At 41.1% G+C, this 20,697-nt stretch overlaps 1 long non-coding RNA gene across 4 annotated transcripts in view; it reads left to right on the top strand.

Moving 5' to 3' along the window:
• Positions 1–20,697, top strand: part of LOC134615148 (uncharacterized) — a 133,168-nt gene that overhangs the window by 27,167 nt on the left and 85,304 nt on the right. For 2 of the 4 annotated variants that reach the window (XR_010091285.1, XR_010091284.1), the window contains exon 3: positions 15,189–15,878. The exons of 1 other annotated variant lie outside the window; for it this stretch is intronic. This is a non-coding gene — a long non-coding RNA (uncharacterized LOC134615148). Of the gene's footprint in view, positions 1–15,188; positions 15,879–20,697 lie in introns of those variants that run through there. One more of the 4 variants, XR_010091287.1, reaches the window with a different exon arrangement.

Below are 20,697 nucleotides of genomic sequence, written 5' to 3'. Positions count from 1 at the left end.
TGTGCCACTATCTTTTATTATTTTACTCTTCAATCAACCTGGCATCTACAACTTTTATCCTGTTCTACTCCAAAGAATCCCAGATGGGGTCATAGCACCTATGCTGTCGTCATAGAGCAGTTAGCCTGCTCTATCTTTGTGAGTACTATTCTTATTCATTTTACTATCTATTTAAAATTTTATTGAGAGCACTATTGTTGCCTTTTATTTTGGTCATTCTGGGTTCCTGATACTTCTATCACCAAGAACACCCACGTCATATCCGGGGATCATACCGCTGTACGCTATGCACACCAGAGCTAGCTTAATCTCTACATAATGTGAGTGCAACCCAATTTATTCCCTATTTTATCTATACCCAGTGAGATTTAATGCACTATTTGCTTCTTCATTTTCTTATCCCCCTCCTGCATATACGGACACTGGTGAAGCGTAAAGAACACCCTGTCTAACTCTTAAACCTTATTGGTTTTAAGCATCTTACACAAGACTTTGTGAACTATATAAAGATATACCTATATTGTATTGTTGCCTAACTCACACTGTTCTACTTCATTTATTAGCACTGACCCCTGTTGTTGTTGTTTTTTTGCCTATTCTTTAAATAAAGGAGGTGTTATTCTAACCTTGGGGCACTGACTATAGAGTAATACTGTAGAGCTCACTGTATCAGAACTAATAATGGCCACTGCACAATATTTTTTAATTCGTACACAAATTCCCAGACTCCCAAATTAACACCTCTAAACAGCTAGAACAATTGTTTTTTTTTCTAACACATGCAACTAGCAGTAAGCTGCCTAAAATATGAAGTCTAATGGTTTGTCTGAACACTGATAAGTCTTAGTTTACATCTCCAGGCAATGGACACTGGGCCTGATGCTATGGCCATGCTGATTTGGCAAGACACTGAACACGCCCAGCAATCTGCAGCAATACCGTCTTGCACAAACCCTTTATCTGCATCAACATTTGCTCCAATTATAACTAATTGGACACATATTGCATTTTCATGGCATCTCATTTTGTATTGATTGTAATGGGGATGTTAGAGTTTTGCCATAGAAAGCAGTATTTGGAATCCGTAGCTGTGTAAAAATGCTGAGTATACTACACTGTATGGGATTATGTAGTCAGCAGATGTTTTAAAACCTATTTAATTGTTGCTCTGTAAAAAAAAAAAAAAAAAAAAAGGGGCGTGGTTTGTGGGGGACATGCTAGGGTGCCATTTATACAAAAGGAGGAAAGAAAGAATTTCTCCTGTGATGCATACATATTGGAATAATTACATTTCACTAATTAAAAAGTGAAAAGAGAAAAAGAGGACCATAGACAAAGATAGACAAAACACTGCTTACCTTAAAGGAAAGACTACTACTGCATTACTAAATAAATAGCCGTATGCACATCAATTAAACTGGAGAAAGAAATAACTTCCTGCATGTATAACAGATTATTGCAGGTAAAACAGGTATATACTGTCACCTCAACACTTTTTTAATATAATGATTTTTTTTCATCACGTTTTGAAAGGAAATAGCCTTTTTGTTAAATGAAGTATATGTAATAAAAAAAAAATAAGGAACTCATCCCTACCTTTAGTATATGACAGGATCCTTCAGCCATAAACATGCACCTTGGTACAGACAGTGTATGGATACCTCTATAGTCTCTTTGATCTCTATGGTTAGTCTCTATGGTCTTCTCAGCTTCACTCCCTGCACAGTGCAGTGACATCATGAGACCTAATAATTGTCACATTCAAACACTGCCTGACCCAAGGTGCATGTATATGGCTGAAAGATCCTGTCATATACTAAAGGCAGGGATGAGTTTTTCTCTTGTTGAGGTGACAGCTCCTCTTTAAAAGGTTTTAAAATTTTCACCTACCGCAGTGTTTTCTGTGCATAATCATAGATACGTCATAGATCTAAGCATTGTTTTCTTACGGCCAACACACACTACAGGAGAGCCAGAGTTTGAAAGTCCTGTATTGTAAGTTTTTTTTACTAAAATAATTAATTGTCCAAATTGCCAATATTCCAACTAAACTGTGATTTTAGCTGATATCCATTGAAGAATTTTCCCTATCAAATATTTTGCCTTGTTTTTCACATTCTGATTCCAGTTTGCTACTATTTGGAGTTTAGTGGATGAAATCACCCTCCTTCTTTAAGATGTTACAAGCAACCACTTTAAGACATGTGTTATATATACATACACACACACACACAAGATGAAGAGTTTGTGTAAGTTTGCTGAGAAAAAGGCTGCCTATTATATAGGGGTAGTTAGATTCTAGTGCCAATAAATAGGTCAGTGTTCAAGAAAAAGACACTAAAATCTTTTATCTGGCTTTTATCCTACGTAATCAGAAATAAATGCCACTAATGTTGAATCTTGTTAGTAATTCCAGAAGTGGGTAAATGTATTAAAAACTAGTCTATATGTATCCATACCGTTCTTTGGACTGGTTGCTTGTTTGAACTCCAAAACGCCTGAAAAATCTTCTCTCAATGAATGCTTTGCTAAAGCTGGTAAAATGGAACCAAATCAACAGTTCAATGGATTTGGTCCCCTTCAACCAGCTGCAGCTGTGCATTGATCGCCCTGACACAGCTGTAGAGGACCTCCGGAGCCATCAACAGAAGACAGAGTCCATAAAGCAATGACAATGACCTATATCTATGGATCCATCATCTACTAAATCTCAAAAAGAAGGGTGGGGGAGGCACGCATGGATTGGCCCATAAAGCTTTTACATGTTGATTCTATGTAAGTGAGACTAGAAAAGATGAATAATCTCAATATTGTATGTATATGATCAAACTATGAGTTAGAGGAGGAATGCCGTTTTACATACTCACTTATGCAGGGTCCAGAGAGGGTTGGAAATCCGTCCTATGTTTTACATATTAAACCTTAAATCTTGGTAAATTATTTTGCCTTGTGGATTGTTTTTTCGTGCAGAAAAAAGGAGATTAGGTAAATTGTGTGAAGCGCCTGTTATTATGTAAATTAAATATTGTATTCACCAACCTTCGAGGCTGATATAGAATGGAAGTTCAAAATAGAAAAACTGATTTTCCACAACTTGTCTAAGAAAATGTAATTCACTATCGACTATAACAGACACCCCATATCTTCATCCTACAAGGCACGACCATAATAGACCCCTAAAATCTTCATTCTACTAGGCAAGACTATAACAGTTTCCCTCAGATCTTAATCCTACAGGGCAGGACCATAATAGACCCCTAAAATCTTCATTCTACTAGGCACAAGTATAACAGACCCCTCATATGTTCATCCTACAAGGCACGACCATAATAGACCCCTAAAATCTTCATTCTACTAGGCATGACTATAACAGATCCCTCAGATCCTAATCCTACAGGGCAGGACTATAATAGACCCCTAAAATCTTCATTCTACTGGACACGACTATAATAGACCCCTAAAAACTTCACTCTATAGGGCATGACTATAATAGACCCCTAAAATCTATATTCTACAGGACACGACTAGAATAGACCCCTAAAAACTTCACTCTATAGGGCACGATTATAATAGACCTTTAAAAACTTAATTCTACAGGCCACGACTATAACAGGCCCTTAATATCTTCATCCTAGAAGGCACAACTATAACAGGTCACTAAAATCGACTATAACAGACCTCTATAATCGTCAGCCTACAGGTGACAACTATAACAGACCCCTATAATCTTCATCCTACAGACCACGACTATAACAGGCTCTTAATATATTCATCCTAAATGGCACAACTATAACAGCTCTTAAAAACAACTCTTAAAACCTTTATTCTACATGCCACGACTATAACAGGCCCTTAATATCTTCATCCTAGAAGGCACAACTACAACACACCCCTAAAATCTTCATTCTACAGACCACGGCTATAACAGGCCCTAAAATCTTTATTCTACAGGTTATGACTATAACAGATCTCTAAATGCTTCGTCCTACAGGCCACGACTATAACAGGCCCCCAAATCTTCATTCTACACGGCACAACTATAACAGACCACTAAACTCTTCATCCTACAGGCCACGAATATAAGAGGCCCCTAAAATCTTCATCCTACAGGGCATGAGTATAGTATATCCCGCAGAATGAAGATCGCAGGGGCTTTTATACAACTTTAATTTCGAAGTCAAAGTTCAGGAATGGTTTGTACACTGTGGGTGTTTAGGATTCTGCACTCCATAGTAGACAAAAAAACTGAGTCTGTCTCTCACACATATAACTTATACATGCTGTAATGCCTTGCAAAAGTCAAACTAAGCAGCAAATACGTGTAATATATTGTGGATTCAGGATTGTGGATTGGATTTAGCCAAGTAAAAAATAAAATATAAAATTAGATTTTGTTGCTTAGCTGTGAACTGAGATGAAATTACAGGGGAGGGGGAGAATGATGCTGCTGGGAGAAATGCAAGTAAAATGAGGAATGGTTTTCATCTTTGTCATACAGAGCAGAGGAGAGGGGACACATGTTTTTTTCTGTATAATGGCCAATGGGTTAACTTGTTTATGTATTATTTATTTAACAATCAAAAAGAAAGATTTTACAAAACTAAACATTAACAATAAACATGTTCATCTAATGGCAGATTTGTGTAAAAATTGTTGTTTTTTTCCCAAAACTTTAAATACACAGAATATCGGTATAAATTATCGGCTAAATTCACAGATTATTGGTATCGGTTCTAAAAACATCACAAACACACAACTGCCAATCACATAGAACACTCGCTGGTTCTCTATTGATCCAAGGTCGCAGCATATAATAGTTTATTGTATTAAGTTGGTGCCCTTTGAGAAACCTTCCTTCATGCCTCCTATCTGATTTCTGGGTCCTGTACCACCTTAATCCGTCCCACTTTTGAACCCAACATTCATAGCACAATCCGATCAATAGATGTGCGTGTGCTATGTTCAGGGAAGAGGACCATGCAGGGAACACTGAAACAGTGCTCCCTGCATGTCCTATCCTCAGTGGGCCTGCCTGAGTGTCGACGGGCAGCCTGACGTTTATTCACATCTGGCTAACATGCTATGAACTTGGGCAGATCCCCCCCTTTGGGTCAGAGTTGGTAACATCGAGTCACTGGTCCCGATTCTCAGGACATCGGAGTTGGGAGTTATGTTCCAGGCATCAAGTTTAATGTCATGCTGTGTTACGGCTGCCTGGCTATTTTATTTAATATTTTTGCTTCCCTTTTGAGCTCTGAGATGTTGTTTGGTAGCGGTCTTGCTGCTGCCCTTTCAGTGTAAGGGTGGGAGAGACGCACATTAATTTTTAACGGATTGCTGCGATATCTAGAGTCACAATCAGTATCACAGCTACAGTAACACTTTGTCCATACGGCTGGAAAATGCACCAGAAGGGCACTTTTTGCAAAAAGCTGTTAAACAGGAAGATGTTAACAGGGACTTGTTAGCCTCTAGAACAAGGGTTTGCTGTTACAGAAAACACATAGTTCGAGGTACTGTCCTTTAATAGCCACACTTCCTTTACACCTATAACCATTAACAGGAATATTATATACCATTTGAAAAACACAACAAAGCAGATGACCCCCAGCGGGACCGTATGTAGATTTGTAATTATTATATAAAATCTTATCTTTCTGTTGGTGACCCTGCGCAAATAAAACCTGCTAATTTTACATTACCTAAAACAAAATTTACATGGCCTGTTTACAATGATAGCAATGCATTTGCCAGTATTGACCCCAAATTGATAAAATGCCACAAGCCCTGATAACGACTATTATTAGATTATAGACTCATCCAGACAGTTAATGGCAACATATTCAGTGATATGAGTGAACAGACAGACAAGATAATTCTCTCTGCAGGGCCAGTCATTTACCCTTCTTAAGGGGGAAGGCCACACAACAAATCTCTTCTGTGTGGGAGGTTAGTTAAATACAATTAAACATACAGTGAACTGCGAGTTTACATTCATTATGGGTTTCCAATATTGAAAAAAATTTAGAATTTACCTGGGTACATTGTTAGTAATGCACATATCACAGACACTGCTATTATTAGATGCAGTGTTAATTTTGTCGACTAACAAGTTTAATCAGATTTCAGTTGACTAAAAGTTTTGAGATTTAGTCGACTAAAACTAGACTAAAACTAAAACAATTCAGATGACTAAAATACGACAAAATTAAAATGGCTTTTAGTCAAAAGACTATGATTAAAACTAAATTGGAATTTTCTTTCACAATTGGCAGGTAAGACATATCAGGGATGGAGAAGAGGAAATTACATACATGGATGCTGGGGGATTTAAACACACAATGGGGACTGGGTGAATGAGACACATGGGGGGCTTAAAGAATGAGGCACATCAATAATAGGGTTGGGTGAATGGAGCAAATGAGGAGGCTGGGGGGAATGAGACACATGGGGGGGCTGGGAGAATGAGACATATGGAGGGACTGGGGGGGGTGGGAATAAGCACATGAAGAAGGTGGGGGGAGAATTGAGACACATGGGCAGCTGGGGGAATGAGACACGTGGGGAAGATGAGATCCATGGAGGGGCTGGGGGACACAAGGAGACAGAGTGGCTGCCGGAGAAAGAGATATGGTGCTGGGGGATGAGACACACAAATGGGGCTATGGAGAGAAAGAGATGCACGGAGGGGCTGGGGGGATACAAAGAAACACAAAGGTGCTGTAGAAGGGGCAAAAAAGACAGACCGGGACTTGGGAGAGAGACACCCAGAGGGGTAAAAGAGACAGATAGAAAGGCTTTAACTAAATACATTAGATTTTAGTTGTGTCGACTAAAATCTACTGGAGATTTAGTCGACTAAGACTAGACTAAAACTAACACAGATTGGATGCAGCGCTTTATTATATAAGTGTGACGAAAGTAACCTCGTCACTGGCTTTTGGAGGGGCCTGTTTGCCAGTTTGCCGATGGGTCAAAAATAGGACTTCCAGGAATTTCCTGAATCCCTGCTCTGATCTGGATGATTTTTGGATATGTTGTTTACCCAGATCAGGGCTATCAGGGGATGTAAGATTTATGGGGATATGTTTTGGGGTACTTTTGGGGTTTAGTAAAATATGTGTTTTTTCTGCCTGGAGATAATTGGGTTAATACAGTATCTGATCCAATTATCTCACAGGCAGAGGGGAAGGATTGTATGTTTGTTGTGGGAGTGTCGTACATTTAATTACTGTTCTGATTGGTTTGTAACAATTGTCATCCTGTCCCCCACAAGGTCCACGTGGGTGTTCCCTTGCATGAGGACTTGCATAAAAGGCCAGCTGTGGCTAAGTCTTGGCTCATGTTTGGGGAATTGGAGAACTACTCTCTGGGGATTGCTATATCACAATAATCCCCTGAGTATAATCACTAGCTCTTCTAAGAGCTGTTCCTACTAAGCTCTCTGGACTAGAAGAGGTCTACCTACTGGAAGCTGGATCCTGGTCTTGGGTCCAGGGTGGGTGGAGGACGGCAAATCCCCAACCAAGCTGCGGCGGTTCGTGGGGTTTACAGTGATTATGGTGTTCCAGTGCAGTACTTATGGTACTCGCAAGTACTAGGAAGCAGCGGTACCAGACAGAGGTACCCTTGGAGTGCAGGCGGTCTGTCACAAAAAGAAATTATTATATATAAATACATGCTGCAAGCATGATGCATTTATTTACACAAAACACGAACTGTGGAAAGGTGACAAAGAAATTGCAGATTTTGACCCAAAATAGTTAAACGAAATTTTTATTTATTTATTTATTGTCTTGCTTAATTTCCCTGTTTATTTCCCAAAATTCTGGGTTTAGTGAATAATCCTAGGTGTTTCTGCTTTGCACCTTTATTTCAGGCAGGCCACTGATTGCTCGGTTTTAGAGATTACAGGCTGTAAATTGACATCTCTTCGAATGTGGTCAAAGTTCCAGAAATAGGAAGGATAATTGGTGATAACAGCCCTCCGCACTTTATCCTTCCATACCCCTCCCTTTGTAATCTCCATGCTGACATTTCATATCTATGGGAGGCAGACAGCGCCAAAAACCACCATTAATAATGACTTGTCTAGGTAGCCATAATTAAGCTACTTAAAGGACCACTATAGGCACCCAGACCACTTCAGCTCAATGAAGTGGTCTGGGTGCCAGGTCCCCCTTGTTTTAACCCTGCAGCTGAAAACATAGCAGTTTCAGAGAAACTGCAATGTTTACATTGAGGGGTAATCCAGCCTCTAGTAGCTGGATTCTCAGTGTGAAAATCGCACTGAACTCACGCTGGACGTCCATAGGAAAGAATTGAGTAATCTGGCCTAGCATGTGCAAATTCGGTTGCACTCGGGAGCTGACGTCGGCAGGGGGAGAAGAGGTCACCAGTGTCGAGGGAGCCCGGCGCTGGGTTAAGGTAAGTGGCTGAAGGGGTTCTAACCCCTTCAAGAGCAAACTTTCTGTTCTGTTAGCTATCCCATCAACCAATTCAGTCTGCACCTTCCCACAAACTATCCCATCAGCATCTTCATAGTCTTCACCTTACCACATACTACCCCATTAACCAATTCAGTCTGCACCTTCCCACGTACTATGCCAGAACTCAATTCACGGTCTGCACCTTCCTACATACTATCCCATCAACCAATTCACGGTCTGCACCTTCCTACATACTATCCCATCAACCAATTTAGTCTGCACGTTCGCACATACTATCCCATTAACCAATTCACAGTCTGCTCCTTCCCACGTCCTATCCCAGAACTCAATTCAGAGTCTGCACCTTCCCACATACTATCCCATCAACCAATTCACAGTCTGCCCCTTCATACATACTATTCCATTAACCAATTCACAGTCTGCTCCTTCATACATACTATCCCATTAACCAATTCACAATCTGCACCTTCCCACATACTGTCCCATTAACCAAATCACAGTCTGCTCCTTCCCACGTACTATCCCAGAACTTAAATCACAGTCTGCCCCTTCATACATACTATCCCATTAACCAATTCACAGTCTGCACCTTTCCACATACTATCCCATCAAGCAATTCACAGTCTGCTTCTTCTCATGTACTATCACAGAACTCAATTCAGAGTCTGCACCTTCCTAAATGCTATCCTATGAGACAATTCACAGTCTGCGCCTTCCTACATACTGTCCCATCAACCAATTCACAGTCTATTTCTTTTCACGTACTATCCCAGAACTCAATTCAGAATCTGCACCTTCCTAAATGCTATCCTATGAGCCAATTCACAGTCTTCGCCTTCCTACATACTGTCCCATCAACCAATTCAGAGTCTGCTTGTTCTTACGTACTATCCCAGAAATCAATTCAGAGTCTGCACCTTCCTAAATGCTATCCTATGAGCCAATTCACAGTCTGCGCCTTCATACATACTATCCCATCAGCCAATTCACAGTCTGCGCCTCCTACATGTATGTGTTTTGAATGCTATAGTGTTCCTTTAAGGTGAATGAGAATCTGGCACCAATTGTTTGCAAAAAGATGATGTGGTTTTGGCGTGGCTGCGCTGCACAGCCGTATTATTTGTATAGCTGCATTGCAGCAACCTCAAGAAATTAGTGAGAAATTTTACACTCCAAGGCGATGATATAAACACAGATTTTAATATAGTGAAATTCAGAAACTATTACCAAATCCAGTGGCTGGGGGGCAGGTAAAAGTGAGAGTTTTTTCTAACCTGAACCTGTCCCTCGTGTGCACGGACATTTTCCTCCGGCTGGTCCTATTCACTCTGCGTGTGGGAGAATGCAGCACTGAGGTCTACAGGGGATACCAGGAGACCCTCCATAAACAGCTCCAAATCCCTGCAGATGGCATTTCTAGACGGTGGTAGCTCTGTCCATACTTTGCATAGCATATCTCTTGACTGGTTTAGAATTTCAGTGAAATTCCAACACTGTAAAAATTAGTATTTCATACATTTTCATCTATTTTTTTTTAAATAAATATTCATTTTTTTGGAGGGGAGGGGGGCAACAGTGGCACTTTAATGTAAAAATGCAGTACAATAAAAGACACATATATCCATACATCATGGAATTTGGTATTGTCAAACGAAACATAAAACAAATAATTACAAATAAGCAGAAACCTGTAAATAGTGGATTACATATTGTGATCTTTAGAAAAGTAAAACAGAATAGTAAATACTGGTTTCCTGATGTTTCCAATATTTCCCAGGTGATACTTTAAATAGCGTAAGATTTAACTCAAAATAAAATCTTCTGCTATTTGCATTTTCAATAAATCTTACTGAATATACTGTAAACCAACAATTTCTTAGCATGCGGTAGTGTATTTATATGTTTTAAGTAAGAGATAGAAAGTTAAGAGATATGCAACTTATATGAAACAATGCAACAAGAGAGTAACTATTTTGTAACTTCAAAATAAAACTATATATTACAACTGCCACTCAAGTAAACATATAGAGCAATGAAAGAAGTAGAGCAAACATGTCAAACTCGCAGCCCGCAGGTCGCATGCTGCCCGCGAGCTTGACATGTTAAAGCAGAGTAGGCACCTGCTCTCCCCACATTGCAGGTGCCTACTCTACTATAATGTACCCGGCCGGGGAGTAGAGGACGCTGGAGGCAGTGAGGGAGCTCAGCCTGTTCTTCATGCTCCTCACTGCTCCCTCGCGCCGCCTTCTAGTAATGTCGGGTGCAGGAATATGACGTCATTCCGATCTGGCATCTCTAAACTGCGCGAGTCGGGGAGCAGTGAGGAGCAGGAAGGGAGACCCCAGGGAGAGGCTACACACCAGCTCCTAAAGGTAGGGAGCCATAATTAAAATGATTTGTGAGTGTGTGCAAGAATGTGTAAATGTGTGTCAGTGCGTGTGTCTGTCAGTGAGTGTGTGTTGGTCAGTGTTGCAAGGCCGTGGCTGGACAGTGGAGGACCTGGAGGTGCACAGAAACACGCAACGCCACATCACATTCAGGCGTGACGTCAACGTGCTCCACCTTCACAGGATTTCAAGGAGTAGCGGGAGGATCCGCTTTGGCACAGGGTGCAGATGGTGCCATTGGGGGTATACCAGAGGCTGGACTCCGGCATTCTGGCAGTGGCAATGTGAGTGGAGTCTGCTTGTTAGCTCATAATTATTCTTTTTTTCAAACAGGGGCAGGGGTTTAGTAGAGAGGGGTGCCGTGATTTAGTAGAGTGGGGAATAGGATTTAGTATAGAAAGGGGGGAGTGGGATTTAGTCTAGAGGGGGGGACAGGTATTTAGTATAGAGGTGGGCTGGGGTTTAGTAGAGGGGGGGACTGGGGTTTAGTAGAGGGCGTGTTGGGGTTTAGAAGAGGGAGTTGCTGTTTTTTTCTTTATAGCTCACATTAACTTAAACCTTGTTTATTTGGTCCGTGCTAGCCTTTGAGTTTGACATGCTTGAAGTAGAAGGATGCAGCTGTTAGGCCTGAGTAAGGCTTTTGTTGACATTAAATAGAAGCAGTAATGTGTCAGCAATCATGGTGTCTGTGACAAACCCCTCTTCGCACATGAGTTTGCCACAAGCTCCTGGAGGAGCCTGCTTGCCAGCCTCCTGCCCACAGACTATGGGCCCTGCAGGGAAACTTGTAAAAGACAATTTAAATGGCATGGTTCATGTAATTTTCCTATACCATTCGGGAACCGAACAACCGCACAACCAGGGACCATCGAAGAGCTTGTTAACCCCTATTAACACCTTGGAACAGTGTTCTAATAATCCGTTTGGGTGGCTGAAATCCATATGAACGACCACGAGGTGGCGGCCATCTTGTTCACATGAATGCAGGCAGCGGTGTTTGGTCGACAAGTTCATGTAACTAAAATCGGACACTGAAACTCCCGAACACCGCTGGACTTCCATCATTGCCTGCGTTCGGTTCTGTAGATCCTAGAAGAACACTGTTCGGTGTAATCGTTCTTCTGGATGAGGGGAACAAGCTCCACAGTTCAAATAGAGACTAAGTTTGGTATTTTATTCGTTTCTATGTTACCGAAGTTGAACGACCGCTAGCACTGATATAATGGAACTATTTTGGGTTTAAGCCACATGTGTGGTCGGTCAAAAACATGACTTTCTATGAAAAAACCCGAACCCCTGAAACAATCTGGGTGATTTTGGGAAATGTTGTCCACACTGATCAGGGGCTATCAGGGGATGTGACTTTTGTGGGGTTTTCATGTACTTTATGTCTATTTTGGGGTGTTTTGAAAATTGTTATATTTTCTGTCCCTGAGAGATAATTAACTTGTAACGGTTTGCTCAGGTAATTATCTCTCAGGCACAGAGGAACCTGGGAGGAATTTCCCTGTTGTTTTGTGTGGGAGACCCCATGTAGGGACTATTGTATAAAAGCAGGTCATCTGGCCATATTAAAGTATTCCAGCTTGTACTCCCAGAACTATGTGTCGTCTATTCACTGGTAGGGGAAAGGGAAAATCACTGTTCCAGCTTGTTTCAGCGTGGAGGATTCAGCGTGGAAAGTCCTTGTAAGGACTACAGCTCCCAGGACTGTGTGTCGTCCAGTCCCTGGGAGTGGATAGAGCTAGTCCCCGAGCCTGCTCAAGGACGGAGAGGTTCCAGGACCCCAGTCAAGTCACAGCGACTGGGGGGCAGAAGCGCTGCGGTTTGTCCCATTCCAGCTAGGAAGCGGTCCTTGGCAGAGGTACTCAGCCAGGGTACAGGCAGCTCCGTTACAGTGTGAATACAAATCACACCAAATCATCATGAGCTGGCAAAGAAATGCAAACTTTAGGTTGCAAGAATTGTAAGAAGAATGTCCACTGACAAAGAAATGATCAGTCTATAATTTTAATGGTAGGTGTATTTTAACAATGAGAGACAAAATAACAACAACAAAAAAATCCAGAAAAACGCATGTCAAAAAAGTTATAAATTGATTTTCATGTCAATGAGTGAAATATGTATTAGATACCCTATCAATCAGCAAGATTTCTGGCTCCCATGTGTCTTTTATACAGGTAACGAGCTGAGATTAGGAGCACTCTCTTAAACCCTTAAGGACCAAACTTCTGGAATAAAAGTATATCACGACATGTCACACATGTCATGTGTCCTTAAGGGGTTAAAGGGAGTGCTCCTGATCTCAGCTCGTTACCTGTATAAAAGACACCTGTCCACAGAAGCAATCAATCAGATTGCAAACTCTCCACCATGGCCAAGACCAAAGAGCTGTCCAAGGATGTCAGGGACAAGATTGTAGACCTACACAAGGCTGGAATGGGCTATAAGACCATCGCTAAGCAGCTTGGTGAGAAGGTGACAACAGTTGGTGCGGTTATTCGCAAATGGAAGAAACACAAAATAACGGTCAGTCTCCATCGGTCTGGTGCTCCATGCAAGATCTCACCTAGTGGAGTTTCAATGATCATGAGAACGGTGAGGAATTAGCTAAGAACTACACGGGAGGATCTTGTTAATGATCTCAAGGCAGCTGGGACCATACTCACCAAGAAAACAATTGGTAACACACTATGCCGTGAAGGACTGAAATCCTGCAGCGCCTGCAAGGTGCTCCTGTTCAAGAAAGCACATGAACAGACCTGTCTGAAGTTTGCCAATGCACATCTGAATGATTCAGAGGAGAACTGGGTGAAAGTGTTGTGGTCAGATGAGACCAAAATCAAGCTCTTTGGCATCAACTCAACTCGCCCTGTTTGGAGGAGGAGGAATGCTGCCTATGTCCCCAAGAACAGCATCCCCACCGTCAAACATGAAGGTGGAAACATTATGCTTTGGGGGTGTTTTTCTGCTAAGGGGACAGGACAACTGCATTGCATCAAACGGACGATGAATGGTGGCATGTACCGTCAAATCTTGGGTGAGTACCTCCTTCCCTCAGCCAGGGCATTGAAAATGGGTTGTGGATTGGTATTCCAGCAAGACAATGACCCAAAACACACAGCCAAGGAAACAAAGGACTGGCTCAAGAAGAAGCACATTAAGGTCCTAGAGTGGCCTAGCCAGTCTCCAGACCTCAATCCCATAGAAAATCTGTGGAGAAAGCTGAAGGTTGGAGTTGTCAAACGTCAGCCTCGAAACATTAATGACTTGGAGAGGATCTGCAAAGAGGAGTGTGCAAACCTGGTGGCCAACTACAAGAAATGTCTGACCTCTGTGATTACCAACAAGGGTTTTGCCACCAAGTACCAAGTTAAAGGGGTCAAATACTTATTTCACTCACTGACATGCAAATCATTTTGACATATGTTTTTCTGGATTTTTTTGGGGGGGTTATTCTGTCTCTCACTGTTAAAATACACCTACCATTAAAATTATAGATTGATAATTTTTTTGTCGCTGGGCAAACGTTCATAATTTAGCAGGGGATCAAATACTTTTTTTTCTCACTTTATATAAATAATAAAATAATAATAATAATAATAGGCATGTCAAGAAGAGATGGCTGGTATGACTAGCATGGGTGCATTGAAGTATGCTGAATATTTTTAGCCAATATCATTGATAATTTAAAAGCAAAAATAATTTATGCTATAATGTTCTATTGTTCCTAATTATTGAGTCGTTCCACATTGCAGATGTGAGCTTATAAATGAAATCCTTTTTATTATCTGATGGGACATAAAATTACAGAGTATTCACTTGGTTATAGAGCAGTTAAAATCTAATGACTATCACGTAATCAATTTAAAATCCCAGAGAAGATCAGTAAATGTTCTTCATGGGAATGAAACACAAGAACAGATATCAATATGTGACTGATCCCATCAGTTCACAGACTTGGAAGGGAGTAATTAAACACTAATGGAACAGCTATATTTTCACATGTACAAACTCTGTTTGGGGAACTCTCTCATTTGACTGACTTTGTGGCTCAGACATAATCATATTCAGAGGTATATTTACTAACCAGTGAATTTGACTGAACTAAAAATGGAACTTGAGAATTCCTTGCACGGTAAATCATGGCAAATCCCCCAATCAGCAGTCTGATTTTTTGTTTTCGGTGTACTTTTATGTTTTCATGTAGACGTTTCACAGACGAGTTTGGGCGGACTGTCCAAGTTATTTCCGTAGGGTGGATATAGGGAAGGCTTTCATGTTTTTTTTTTTCTTGTATTATTTGACTTCTGCTAGATAATTCCCTTTTTCTTTTTTTTTTTTTGAACAGTCAGCTGAAACCTTGAATATGGATGTATTTTTTTTCGTTAAGACCCACTTCATCCTGCACTGGCTGAACTGTTTGTGCTCATTTTGGTGGACCTCATCTCCTTCTCTTATATTCTTCAGCTGTATCTGCTTAACCAGCACCAGTCCAGTGGAACCAACAGGTGGTTTTGCACCCTCAGCAAGTTTAAGAGCCCAACGGCAGCCTCAGTGGTCGGTCCAGATGGAGAGTGAAGACAGATAAAGAACATATGAACTCGGTGAAAAGATCACAGGAAGATGTAATCAGAAGTAGCAGCAAACAATCAGATTTTTCAACACATACATGGAGAACTTGAAGGCGATTCGTCTGGGGGAGGTGACACATGGCATTAAAGAGGACAGGTTGGAATGAAGAGGCCATGTCAGTCCTTATCACTTTTTTTCTTCTAATATATAATTGGTTTTGGTTAGGTTTTGTATTTTACCACCACGCTGTAGCAGATATTTTCTCCTGATCTTCTCATGTGCTACACTAACAGTTGTTTATTTTTTGTTAGTTTACTAATGTCACCATGTGCAAATTTTAAAGTGACAATGCATGGTGACATCAGTAAACTTGTAACAATACAAAAAAAAATTGTGCTTTGTAAAAAAACTTTTATTTTATATCTTTGAGTTTCAAAATTATTTATCCAAAGCATCAATATATAGGCTTGCACTAACTTAATGTATCTGAATCGTATTACTTAATTTGTTTTTTTTTTGGGAGGGGGTGGGGGGAGGAGCAAATTTCATAAGGAGTGCTTTGCTAAAACATTCAAAATAAGGAACATTCACCAATTGTAGAACGCTACAGAACGTGTTGGCGCTTTATAAATAATAATAATAATAATAATAAATAAATAAAACGTACTATTTTAAAATGAAATCTACTCTGTTAACTTGACAATATGTACATGTTCTCAGCATTTTTTATAATTTTATATTAAATTTGAAGATTTTACATCTAAAATAGAATTATATTTGTCTGTGCTTTCATTTAATTATTCACATTTGTAAACATATAAATGTATTTTTTTTATCAGTATTATTCATACTTGCATATATTATCATATTTGTAAAGAGTATGAAAAGGCCTGGTATGTATACTTTAAATTATTTTTAAAACGGGTAAAATAGTTTCCATTTTCCCTGAGAACTGGCCGATAGTCCTCTAGAGCAGGGGTACCCAACCCGTGGTGCGTGTACCTCCAGAGGTACAATCCAGTGCCTGTGGGGGTACGCAATAAAAAAAAAACCAAAACGGTAATGGCAGCAGTGCAGACCCTGGTCCATCATGTGGACAATGCACTTTGGGCCACTTGATGGTCTTGTGTCACGAAGGGCCCGGTCGTGCGCTGTGGCGCTTTAATGGCACGACCGGGCCCCTTTTAACCTGCTGGGAGGATGTGATAGAGTGCTAGGCACTTCCTTCCAGCTCAAACAGACACTGATGCATCGGATGGGGGTGGCGGGAGGGTGAGTGGATCAAGAGAGGTGCAAGACCCCAACTCCCACCAGCCCCAGTCAACAGCAGCCACCCTCCTGCTCCTACACAGTAAGAAACTGGAGGATGGCTAAATTTTTTACCTTTATGCGTGTTTTGGATGTCTGTATGAGTGTGTATGTAGTTTTTGTATGTGAGTCATTGTATCTGCATGTGTATCAGTATGTGTATCAGTGTGTATGTATATATATGTGTGTCAGTGTGTGTCTGTATCTGTGTGCCCATGGATCTGCATGTGTGGCAATGCTTGTATCTGTGTGTCTGTACAGCTGTGTGTCAGTGTGTGTGTCTGTGTATCTGCATGTGTATCAATTTGTCTGTGCAACTGCATGTGTGTCAGTGTTTGTATTTGTGTTTCTGTGTATCTGCATGCGTGGCAGTGTTTTTATCTGTGTGTCTATACATCTGTATGTGTACCAGTGTTTGTATCTGCATTTGTGCCAGTATTTGTATCTGTCAGGATTATATTGATCCACACCCTAGAACTAAGGGTAACGTCTTACCGGACCTTAGAATGGCCGTACTTAACGTACCCGAGAAAAGTCGGAAAACTAGCCGAGTTCAGGGACACAGAATGAGAGACAGCGATAAGGAAAAGCCAAAAGTAAAGGGTACCAGAAATCAGGGAAGTCAAAACGAAGCCAAAGTAAAAAAAGAAAAGAAAAACACGATCAGGAACACACTCTCGGATAACCAGCTAGTGGAAACCATGACAGGGCACTGACCAAAAGGTAGTTCTGGTTTAAATAACCCTTTTGAGGCTGTAATTGTTTGTCTCTGGCCTCTGACCCCAAAACATGCGTGCTCGTCTATGACGTGACGTCGCACACATGTTGACACCATCTTTGATATGGGCGAAGGTGAGTCTCCTATTAAAACCGCAACCGCAGCAGCATAGCAGCCCTAACCAAAATAGACAGTATACATATTGCAGATAAGAGGCTTAAGCATAAGATACATGAATTAGGTATATGCAAGGAGGTAGGAAGTGCAAGAGAATGTGAAACAGGATTGATTCTCCGAACAATTCGAAAGGGACCAATAAACCTGGGTGAAACTTCATGCTATCCTTGAGTTTTATTATTTTGCGAGGAGAGCCATACCCGATCACCCACCTGGGTAAACAGGGTTGGCACCACGCCGCTTATCAGCATGAAATTTGAAACGAGCTGCAGCAGTTTCAAGAGCCGTGTGGACCTTAGTCCAAGTCTCACGTATACATGCAAGATGTTCATCCAGAGCAGGAATAGCAGTGTCGGAGAACACTGCAGGAAGAACAGTAGAATGACGACCGTTGTTGACAAAAATCCGCACCATTAGCTTGAGGATGGTACAAAGATGAAAATGACAATTCTTTACCCAACTGTTTGTTAAATGCTCTCCAAAATCGTGACACAAATTGAGAACCCCTGTCTGACACAATATTTTGTGGAATACCATGTAATCTGACAATTTCGCATATAAATATATAAACCAGGTCTTGGGAAGAAGGTAATTTTTTGAGCGGAACAAAGTGTGCCATTTCTGAAAAGTGATCAAACACCATAAGGATGGTGGTATAGCCTTTAGAAATCGGGAGTTCCACAATGAAGTCCATAGACAAATGAGACCATGGAACACTCGGTATAGGTTGTAATAACCCACATGGTAGTTTATGGGAATCCTTAGAAACCACACAAACAGTACAAACCTCCACATACTCTCTGATGTCAATCTCGCATCCACAACTCTCTCAAGGATCTCTGCAGATATGCATACACAAAGCATATAAATTAAACTGTTAATAGCTCCCGACTGATTCCTCTTCTGCAACTGTCACTAGTCTAATACTATCCTTACCTTTTTGTGTCATTTTATCCCACTCCCTCTAGCATGTAAGCTCATTGAGCAGGGCCCTCAACCCCTCTGTTCCTGTGTGTCCAACTTGTCTGGTTACAACTACATGTCTGTTCGTCCACCCATTGTAAAGCGCTGCGGAATTTGATGGCGCTATATAAATATCATGATAATAATATTAAGAATAATAATTGGGGTTACGGTTGCATGTTTGAAGGGTAGAGGGAAAATGCCAGAGGAGAGGAAGAGATTAAAAATTGTAGTGAGAGGCAAAGCAAGAGAAGGAGACAAAGTGCGGATCGAGGGAACAGGTGGTGGGACGGGAGGACCGGAGCTGAGCAGAAACCTATTCTGCTGTAGCGTGTGCAAATGAGCATAGGACAGCTGTGTCTGTGCATCTACATGTGTGCCAGTGTTTGTATCTGTGGGTCTGTGTATCTACATGTGTGTCAATGTTTGAGTCTGTGTATCTGCATATGTGTTAGTGATTGTAGCTGTGTCTGTATCTGTCAGTGTTTGTATCTGTGCGTCCATGCATCTGCATGTGTGTCATTGTGTGTATCTGTATCTCTGTGAGTGTCTCATTGTTTGTATTTGTGTGTCTGTGCATCTGCATGTGTGTCTGTATGTATGTCAGTGTTTGTATCTGTGTATCTGCATGTGTGAGAAGCAGGGGGAAACTGAAGAAGCAGGGGCAGTCTGGGGCCGAGGTTGAGTAGGGCCGAAGTGAAGCAGGGAAGCCTGGGTCTGAGGAGAAGAAGGGAGAGCCTAGGGCAGAGGTGGAGCAGGGAGAGCCTTGGGCAGAGAAAAACATATACATTTGAAATAACAGCAACTATATTAATAACAAACATTTTGCTAATATGAGGGGTACAATTTATGGAAATGGGCTGCAATGGGGTACTCAAGTGAAAAAAGGTTGGGAACCACTGCCCTACAGTATCTTCATCATCCTCTTCCAGGTCCTCCAGCTCAGGCTACCCTATGTTCCTCCTTCTTGCAGTATTAGACAGAGCAGCATTATCTACACCTTCACAGGGAGTACAATAATTCCCCTATTATGCCAGGTGAACACTTGAACTGCTCTTCAGAAAATCAAGCTTGATGATACTGTATGCCCTGATGTGGGATTCATACTTCTCTTGCGCTTGGTTTAGTTAGTTTTGGAATGAGGTCTAAACCTTGGGTGTGAAAATGTCCAGTGTTGTTTTATGGAGTTAAACTCCTTGTAAATTCAGGAAGCACCTCTTGTAGCTCTCTGGTAGATAGCCAGTAGAGGCAGTCTTAACCCTGCAATGTAAACATTGCCGTTTCTCTAATAGATGTTTTACATTGCAGTGCCAAGGAGACAGGGACACTGCACCCAGACCACTTAAATGAGATGTATTGTAACTGAGTCTATAGTGTTCCTTTAAATAAATTTTAAAACACATCTCATGAAGACATCAATCACGTAACATTCTGCTGTGGTCATAGCTGGGGCTGAGCAACATATAACTGAAATATCACGGAATACAGCTACAGTCCGGCTTGGGCTTACTGGATGTTGGATTGGGATATGCCTGAACACTCTATGGTTCAATCACACCCTGCTGCTTCAGCAGCTGAACGCTCACGAAATTCTTCAGACAGGCAAAATCAAACATAATGGAAAAACAGAAATAAATATATAAAATGATGTTAGCTAGGGTCAAGCCTCAGTACTTTCCGAAAAATCCACAAAGAACACACATTTCCATAATGAACTAACATACACAGCTTTATTTTTACTCTGGACTGGCCTCTTTGCATTTAAATTGCTGAGACAACTTCAATAAACTACCATTAACCAAATCTTATCAGGCAACATACAGGAACTTATTTATAAAGTGGGGAAGACAATAATTAACACAAAACATCTCTCTGGCCTGCAAAATTAGTAATATGCAAATTAACAAGCCTTGCTATTCAAGTAGTGCATATTGCTGTTGCTACCAACAGAGGGTACTATACAGGCTCCATAGTCAAATCCACCTAGTTGGTAGCAAGCATCAGCAGGACAGGAGAACACACATAACATCTAAGAATGAAACTACAATACACACCATACATATATAATCAGCACAGGGTGACTAAGACATAGGAGTAGTCCATGGTCGTACATAAAGTG

This window comes from Pelobates fuscus, chromosome 6, assembly GCF_036172605.1.
Source record: "Pelobates fuscus isolate aPelFus1 chromosome 6, aPelFus1.pri, whole genome shotgun sequence".
Classification (NCBI taxonomy): Eukaryota; Metazoa; Chordata; class Amphibia; order Anura; family Pelobatidae; genus Pelobates; species Pelobates fuscus.
This window is presented reverse-complemented; position numbering and strand designations above follow the sequence as displayed.